Below are 9,243 nucleotides of genomic sequence, written 5' to 3'. Positions count from 1 at the left end.
TTCCTTCCTTCCTTCCTTCCTTCCTTCCTTCCTTCCTTCCTTCCTTCTTTCCTTCCTTCCTTCCTTCTTTCCTTCCTTCCTTCCTTCTTTCCTTTCATTTATTTCATTCATTCCTTAGTGGATTTTTTCTTTTTGAGCTGGAGAGTGACATTGCCTGTATTGTGCTTTAGAAATATCAGCTTTGTGGCACTAATAAACTGAATGAAATGGAAAGTAGAGAGACTTTAAACAGGAACCTTATTAGAAAACTATTTTGAGTCTTGGTGAAAGGTGGTGAAAACCTGAAGTAGGAGGGTATGCATGTGAATGGAAAGGAAAGAGTAGACATAAAAAATGTTGAGGTGAAATCAACAAGATATGTGTAATGGGAATGCAAATTTGGAAGATCTTCCCTGCCCCTAGGCTAAAGTGCACCAGAAGCCTGGGGAGGGAGGCTTGTTTTTCAGTAGATACTTCTTGATTGGCCAGTGAGTCAATAAGGTTGTTACATTCTCTGAGCCAGGAGAAGACTATATAAGCCCTGATGTGTAGCTTTGTTTTGGGACTCACTTTGAGAAGTGTTCTGTAATTTGATCTGAATTCTGGGAAGCCGTTGTTGAGAGTCCCCCGGCTTTGAAAAACCCAGAATGTGGAAACCCAGATGTTGACTGGGTATGGATGTAATGGTTGGACAGTTTGGAAATCTGTCTACTTGATGTTTCTGTCTTGATAATTATGCCTGTATACTTTGAGGTTCAGGGTGCTGACCTTTTCTCCTGAACAAGGTAAATGATATATGTCTGACTGATTAAAGTAAGCTTGTTAACCCATTTTGAGTTGCTTTCCTTTAACAAAGTAGATCCAAGAACCTGTGTGAGCAGGCACCCTGGGGACACTGGGGTGCTTGCTGCTACAATATGACAACTAATCAGTTACAGTGGGATGAGGGAGAATGAAGAGTTGAGGATTACTATGAAGTTCCAAATCTGGATACTTGAAAGATTATGGTGCTCTTGATGGAACACGCATGTTAGGAAAAGGGAGAGAGTTCTGGGAGAACTAATATGTTTTCTTTATTGGAATTGTTGAACATATAAAATTTGTTCCTGAATAGATTAAAAGAAAAAGAAAAACTAAACAAGAAAATGCCTCTGCCCTCATGGTGATAAGCCAGATGATATGTGACGTCCAAATGAATAAGGATTATTGTCCTTGTAACTTTAAGGATGATCTAGTGGAAAGAGTATTAAATTTTGAATAGTTGAATATGGGTTCAAATACTAACTCTTACACTTAATATTTGTGAAAACTTGGACAAGTGGCTTCATTTCTCTAGGACTCAGTTTCCTCATTTGTAAAATGAGAGAACTGGACTAGAGTATTAGCATTACTGTTCAGGTGCTTAAGTCATGTCTGACTCTTTGTGACCCCATTTGGAATTTTCTTGCCAAAAATATTGAGGTGCTTTCCCATTTGCTTCTCTAGCTCATTTTAAAAATGGGGAACTAAGGCAAACAAGATTGAGTCAATTGTCCAGGATTACAGAACTAGGAAGTGTCTGAGGTCAGATTTGAACTCAGGAATATGGGTCTTCCTCACTTCAGGTCTTCCTCTCTAACCACTGTGCCACCTAACTTCCTGAAGAAGACTTGGAGAAGGGACAGCCAGGTAGCTCAGCAAGTAAGAGCACCAGCTCCAGTGTCGGGATTACCTGGGGATCAAATCTGAGTTCAGATGCTTAGCACCACACCCAGAAATAACTGGCCGTGTAACCTTGAGCAAGTTACTTAACCCCGGTTGCTTAAAAAAAAAGAAGACGACTTGGAGTTCCTTCAGTGACAAATTGTGGTGAATGCATCAAACCACAATTTACTTCATGGGCACCATTGTAAGATTTATGTCTCTTCAAAAGAGATGAGTCTACAATCTACACCAGAAATTTTATATTTATCTGAATGTAGATCTAGATCTGTATGTATGTATATGTGCATATGTATGTGAATGTGTATTGTATATGTATATATGTATGTATGCATACGTGTATGGAATCCTTATGGCTATGTACAGTGGGCTAGAAAGTGCATTGGAAAGTTTCTACAAATGGACAAAAATCTGGGCCCAGAATGGAAAAGAGCAGACTTTACTTAATTTGAGAAACTGCCTGGTGCTTTAAAAGATCTCAAGCTGCTCCTTGCTGCCAAAGCCCATCTTTATTTAACACCAACAGTTTTTTTGTTGATGCTATGTGGCTATGAATCACAAAACACTACAAACACCAAAAAAAAAAAATCAAAGTTGTAGGAAACAAATAGTAGGAGTAAATATATTGCAGCATATTGCTGGCAATGAATTGTGCTTAAGAATTCCTACTAGAGATACTGACCAGGAAATCTACAATCAGAAAATTCTTGTCTGGGGAGGAAAAAAAAGGAAATATAAAACCTTTCTCTGAGTAGTGAAATGGGGGAGAAGGCTCTTGATACAGATTATCTGTCTATCTATCTATCTATCTATCTATCTATCTATCTATCTATCTATCTATCTATCTATCTATCTAACTGTCTGTCTGTCTATCTACCATCTATCTACCATCTATCTACCTAACCATACATATCTATACATATTGAGATGTAGTTGCTTTCTCAGTTCAGTTTTCCTCAAATTGATCTGTTTCAAGGGATAATTCAATGTGTATTTTTCTGTATATTAGGAAATGATTGTTGTGTTTATAGTGGTATAAATAAAAGTAATTGGGAAGGGTGGGAAGAGTAAAGATGAGAAGCCTGAGTATTGTAATACCTTCAAAATATTAAAAAAGAAGCTTAAATAAAATTTTGGGGTAGTCATATCGTGGAGATGCTCTCTAGGAGATGTACCAGAAGACATGAATCTCACAGGATGACAAGGTGTGGATAAGTTGTAATATGTACCATCTGAGAAAGTATCTATGTGAATGAATTTCTGGATCCCTCAAATAATATATTAATATTTTATTCTTATCTAGCCTACTTCTATTTACATAGTGGTTTGTTATATATATTGTCACTTTATGATGAAGTCTCTTTCATGTTGTGAAACCAGTTGCCCCTTTAAAGAATATAATAACAGTCATCTTATACTAAGTTTAGCACTGTCAAAATTAAGGTTATGATGAGAATAAAAAAATACTGGTGTATAATGTACCTTTTTATTTTCTTATTTAATATTTTACTTTTTCCTTATTCCATGTAAAAATAATTTTAGCATGCTTTTTAAATTTTGAGTTCCGAATTGTTTCCTGTCCTCCCTCTCCCCCCCCACATTGAGAATGCAAGCAATTTCACATTGCTTATTCATGTGTAGTCATGCAAAACACTTTTTCCATGTAAGTCATTTTCATGTAAGTCATTCTGTGAAATAAAACAGAAAAAAAAAGAAAAATAAAGAAAGTAAAGAAAAAAAGCATCTTTGTTCTGAATTCAGGCTCTACCATTTTCTTTTTCTCTAGAGAAGGACAACACCTTTCATCATAAGTCCTATAAAATAGTCTTGGATCATTGTACCACTAAGAATAGCTAAGTTATTCATAGTAGATCACCATATAATATAGGTGTTATTGTGTACAATGTTCTCCTGTTTATACTCATTCTACTTTGCATCAGTTCATGTGAGTCTTTCCAGGTTTTTCTGAGAGCATTCGGTTTATTTTTGGAAGCCAAATAGTATTCAATCACAATCATATATGACAATTTGTTCAGCCATTTCCCAGTTGATGTACATTCCTTCAATTTCTAATTCTTTGCAACCACTAAAAGAGCTACTATAAATATTTTTTGTACACATAAGTCCTTTTCCTCATTTTTTTTTCTTTTTAGGATATAGACCTAGTAGTGGTATTGTTCAGTGGAAGGGTATGCATGATTTTCTAGCCCTTTGGGCATAGTTCCAAATTGCTCTCCAGAATGGTTGCATCAGTATAGAACTTCACCTATATTGCATCAGTGGTTTTTTTTTTTTTTTTGCTTTTTTGGAGAGGGGAAGATAGGGAAAATGGGTTAAGTCACTTGCCCAAGGTCACACAGCTAGTTTTCTGTTAAGTGTCTGAGGTCGGATTTGAACTCAGGTCCTCCTGACTCTAGGGTCGGTGCTCTTTTCACTATACCACCTAGCCGCCCCTACATCAGTGTTTTAATTTTCCAAAATCCCTTCCCACATTTTTCATTTTCCTTTTCTGTCATATTAGCCAATCTGAGAGATGTGAGGTAGTAGCTCAGAGTTGTTTTAATTTTTATTTCTGTAATCAATAATGATTTAGAGCATTTTTATGTTACTATAGATAACTTTGGTTACTTTGCCTGAAAATTGCCTGTTCATATCCTTTGATCATTTATCAATTGAAGGATGGCTCTTATTTCTATAAATTTGCCTCGGTTTTCTATGTTTGAGAAATGAAACCTTTATCAGAGAAACTCGTATCTTTTTTTACCATAATGATTAGCAGCTCTCTATTTCCTCCATCCTATTTCCCCATATGTTCTATTCTCTTTCTCCTTTTGCCCTGTCCATTATCAAAAGCATTTTACTTCTGACTTTTACTTACCCCTAAAATGTTCTTCCGTCTATCAGCTCCCTGTCACCTTCTCTTATCCCCTTTCCTTCCTACTTTCCAGTAGGACAAGATAGATTTCTACACCAAACAAGTGTGTATATTATTCCTTCTTTGAGGAAATTCTGATGAGAGTAAGATTCATGTGACCCCTTCACAGCTTCCCCAATTTCCCCCTGCACTGTAAAATTTCTTTCATGCCTCATTTATGTCAGATAATTTATGCCATTCTACATCTCTCATTCTCCTTCTCCCAGGCCTTCTTTCTCATCCCTTAGTTTTATTTTTTTAAGATAGTCATACCATCACATTCAACTAATGCCTCTGGTTTCTGTCTAAGAATATTCCTTCTAACAGTCTTATAATAGAAAAAAAGTTTTTAGGAGTTATAAATATCATATTACTATGTAGTAATATAAATAGTTTAACCTTACTGAATCCCTTATGATTTCTCTTTCCTGTTTACCTGTTAATGCTTCTCTTCAGTCTTGTATTTGAAAAACAAATTTTCTAGTCAACTCTGGTCTACTCATCAGGAATGATTCAAAATCCTTTATTCTATTGACTATCCAATTTTTTCCTCTTAAAAATTATATCTAGTTTCACTGGGTAAATGATTCTTAGTTGTGATCCTAGCTCCTTTGCCCTCTGGAAATATTATATTCCAGGGCTTCTTGTCCTTTAATACAGAAACTGGTAAACCTTGTGTGGCTCCACAATATTTGAGTTGTTTATTTTTGACTGCTTACAGTATTTTCTCTTTGATCTGGGAGGTTTGGAATTTGGCCATAATATTCCTTGAGAGTTTTTATTTTGGGATCTCTTTCAGAAGGTTCTTTTAATGTTTATGTTACCCTTTGATTCTAGAATCTTAGGGAACTTTCCCTTGATAATTTCCTGAAAGATGATGTCTAGAATCCTTTTTTGGATCATGACTTTCAGGTAGCCCAATGATTTTCAAATTTTCTTTCCTAAGTCTATATTCCATGTCAGTTATTTTGCCAACTATATATTTCCTATTGTCTTTTATTTTTTCCATTCTTTTTGTTTTGTTGTTTCTTCATGTCTCATCAAGTCATTAGATTCTACTTGCCCAATTGTAACTTTTAAGGAATTATTTTCTTCAGTGAGCTTTTGTACCTCTATTTCCATTTGACAAACTACTTTTTAGGGAGCTCTTCTCCTCAGTTAATTTTTGCATATCTTTTCCACTTGGTCAATTCTGCTTTTCAAGGCACTTTTCTCTTTTTTTAATTTTTTGTGCCTTGTTATCATTGGCCTATTCTATTTATAAGATGTTATTTCCTTGAGTATTTTTTGTGTCTCCTTTATCAAGCTATTGACTTTTTTTCATGATTTTCTTGCATCACTCTTATTTCTCATTTCAATTTTTCCTCTACGTCTCTTACTTGGTTTTCAAAATCCTTTTTGAACTCTTTCCTGGCCTGAGACCAATTCATATTATTTTTCTTTAAGGTGTTGAATGCAGGAATTTTGATTTTATTGTCTTTTGATGAGTTTGTGTTTAGATTTTTCTTGTCACCGTCGTAACATTCTGTGGTAAGAATTTTTTTTCTATTGCTTTCTCATTTTCTATCCTATTTTTTGTTTTGTATCTCTATGATTAAGTGGGGCTCTCCTTCCCAAAAGGACAGGGCACTGTCCCAAACTTTAGGTTTTTTTGTGCAACTGTTTTCAGAGATAATTCTGGAGACCTGTACATTTTTGGCTCTTCCAAGGTAGTATGATCTAGAAAGATCTCTTCTGAGCTAATGCTCATCCTTGCACTGGAACTAAGAACCAGGGACACAATCAAGATCCAAGTATAGGCAATACAACAGAATCCTGCCCTGGATGCAAATAAAGGGACCCCTGTCAATCTCTTCCTGATCCATTGTCCAATTCCCTTACCCTATCTGGCCTGAGAGGTCTGGTAACTGCCAGTGCTGCCACTGATTCAGTTGCTTGCTTGCAGGACTGCTCTTGCTTTGCTATATTAGGCTAATGCTCCTCTCTCACCCCAGTGTAACAGACCTTTCCTGATGAACTTCTAAGTTGTTTTGACCTGGCAATTTTTCTCACTTTGCCTTTTAGTGTTTTCTACTACTCTAGAATTTGTTTACAGTTATTTTTTTAAGTATTTGGAATGACTTGGGGGAGAGCTCAGATGAGTCCCTGCTTTTATTTCACTATCTCCTAGTATGTAGTGTACTTTGACTATATTCTAATAAATTGGTCTAATTTTTTAGTATGTTTAATAAATACACTAGCCCCTTCATGTATAGATGTCCTGGGAAGGGGATAGATGCCCAGGTATTGGGTTACTTTTACAATGAGGCCAAATATTCAAAGATTAAGAAGTTATCTAATCCAAACCTTATACATTAAAAAAAAAATTGCGACCCAATGAAGTTAAATAATTTGCCCAAGGTCAAACAGATCATTAAGTGGCAATGTCAAGATTTGAATCCTGGTGTTCTGAATCCAAATGCAGCACTCTTTTCACTGTCCCACACTAGTTTGACTTTGTGTTTTGGTTCTTTGGTAAACAGATATTACAAGGAGACCAAGATGGACTTGCCTTAAGCTAAATCTGCTTCATAGCCACACTAATATCATACTTTAAAAAATAATACCACAATCATCATAAAAAATCTTGGTCCAAACATATATTTTATTTTTTCAGTTATGCTATTAATATAGCTAGGACACGGTTTCCACAATTTAATTTCATTTGGTTTTAATTAATTTTCAATGGTATAGAGGGATAGAAGTAGCCTCTCCCAAAATTAGCCATCATGTTGTTTAATGGGAGTTAACACTATACAATACTATGGCTTCTGAAAAGCCATTAGCCTATTCTGAAATAGCAATTATAGATTATTATGAAAATAAGAAATTTTTATTACACATATGTATTTGACAGCCTGTAATTAGCTTAGAATCCCTAATTAACATATGTTTTACTTACTGGTGAGTGATTATGGATTATCATTTAATTATGGATAATTTCAAGCACTCATCTGTCTATTTTTTTCATGAATCTTAAAATGTAGGAAAAATGCATTTGTAAATCTTTAGAGCAAGAACAGGGTGCTTTTCTGTTTTGTTTCAGTTCAGTGCCGTGAACATCATTATGCAATGAGCTGTAATAAAAGAGCTATTTCTTCTAAGGAAATCAGACTATATTAATTTTTTTTACATACCCCACACTCATAATTGTGAATCCCATTGTTCTTTTGCATTAGTTAACTCTGAGAAATTTTTGCATGAAGAAGAACTGAATAATACAGAGTACTAACTGTAGACTCAGCTAGGGGCTGCATTAGTTGAAGGTAGTTTCTCCTCCCTATCCCAAATAATCATATTGAATACTTGGATTCCATCAATCTAGCTTCATTAGAGGAATATATTTGTATAATCAGGTTATAAAACTCTTAGTTCACATGTTTATGTCCCCTAAAATATTCTAGAAAGTCCTGTTTAGAAAAAATCATTTTTGTTTGTTTTGTTTCTCATGTAACGGCTGATGAGGTAACAAAGATCTGGCCAACTTATGAACAAATCATAGCCCATAGAAAAGCTGCCATGTTTTGTTAGAATGCTTTTTTAAAATAAGAAATAAGAAACATAGAAACAGCAAACATCTGTCTCTTCTGTATATCTTTGGGGGCACACACATATGTTGGAGAAAAGAGGCATCTTGCAAAGCTTATGAATCTATAGGTAAAATATTGTTTTGTTTTGTTTTGTTTTTCCCTTAGAAGCAACATGGGTGGAGGATAGTAAGATATGAAATTCCCTCTTTTTCTCTCTAGAAAAGGAAATGAATATGAATGACATTAACAGGCTGCAGCATGTGACTAATGAATTGTAATGCATTATTAATGAAGAGAAACTGTGTAAAAGATGCCATCAGAGAGATGTATAGCCAGGGAAGAAGATGAACTAGCTCTGGGACTTGATCAAGGAAAAACTGATGAGCTCAACTGGTACCCAGGCAGTCAGTCAGTAAAGTGAAAAAAAAAAAAAAATATATATATATATATATATATATATTAAACACTTACTTAGAGCCAGGAACTCTGATGTGCACAGGGTGCTAACATTTTAATGACACAATAATGCATGAAGAAATCTGGGAAAACAACAACAAAAACAACTTAACATTCTTAGCTTTAACTGTTATATAGATACCGTGGCTAGGATTTCAGGGAGGAACAAGATAGGAGCAGAAGAGAATATTTAGCTTGGACAGGTTGTGATATGCATAAATCCATTGAATTTTCTGAGTATGGTGAAAAGCAGATTTTTTTGCCCTTATAGTTAATGAGCAAGTGGAAAAAAATAGCTCCTTGTAGTTTTCTGAAGTAGACATTGAAAAAATCTCTCTGTGTCTCTCTGTTACTGATTCTTTCTCTCTTTGCTCCTCCCTCCCCTTTCTTTCTTCCTCCCTTCATTTCCTCCCTCCCTTCCTCCATCCTTCACTTCTCTTCTTCTTTCCCTTCTTCCTTCCTTTGTTCCTTCTTTCCTGCTTGCCTGCCTTCCTTCCCTTCTGTATTCCTCTTTCCCTCCTACCTTCCTTCCTTCTTCTCTTGTCTCTGTCTTTCTTTGTTCTTTTTTTTCTCCACTTTTTTTTTGTAGAGGAGGGAGTATTTTTTCATTGTTGCTCAGTCATC

This window comes from Petaurus breviceps, unplaced genomic scaffold (genome assembly GCF_028583685.1).
Source record: "Petaurus breviceps papuanus isolate PSGF00001 unplaced genomic scaffold, PetGlider_PUasm1.0 84, whole genome shotgun sequence".
NCBI classification, from domain to species: domain Eukaryota; kingdom Metazoa; phylum Chordata; class Mammalia; order Diprotodontia; family Petauridae; genus Petaurus; species Petaurus breviceps.
This window is presented reverse-complemented; position numbering follows the sequence as displayed.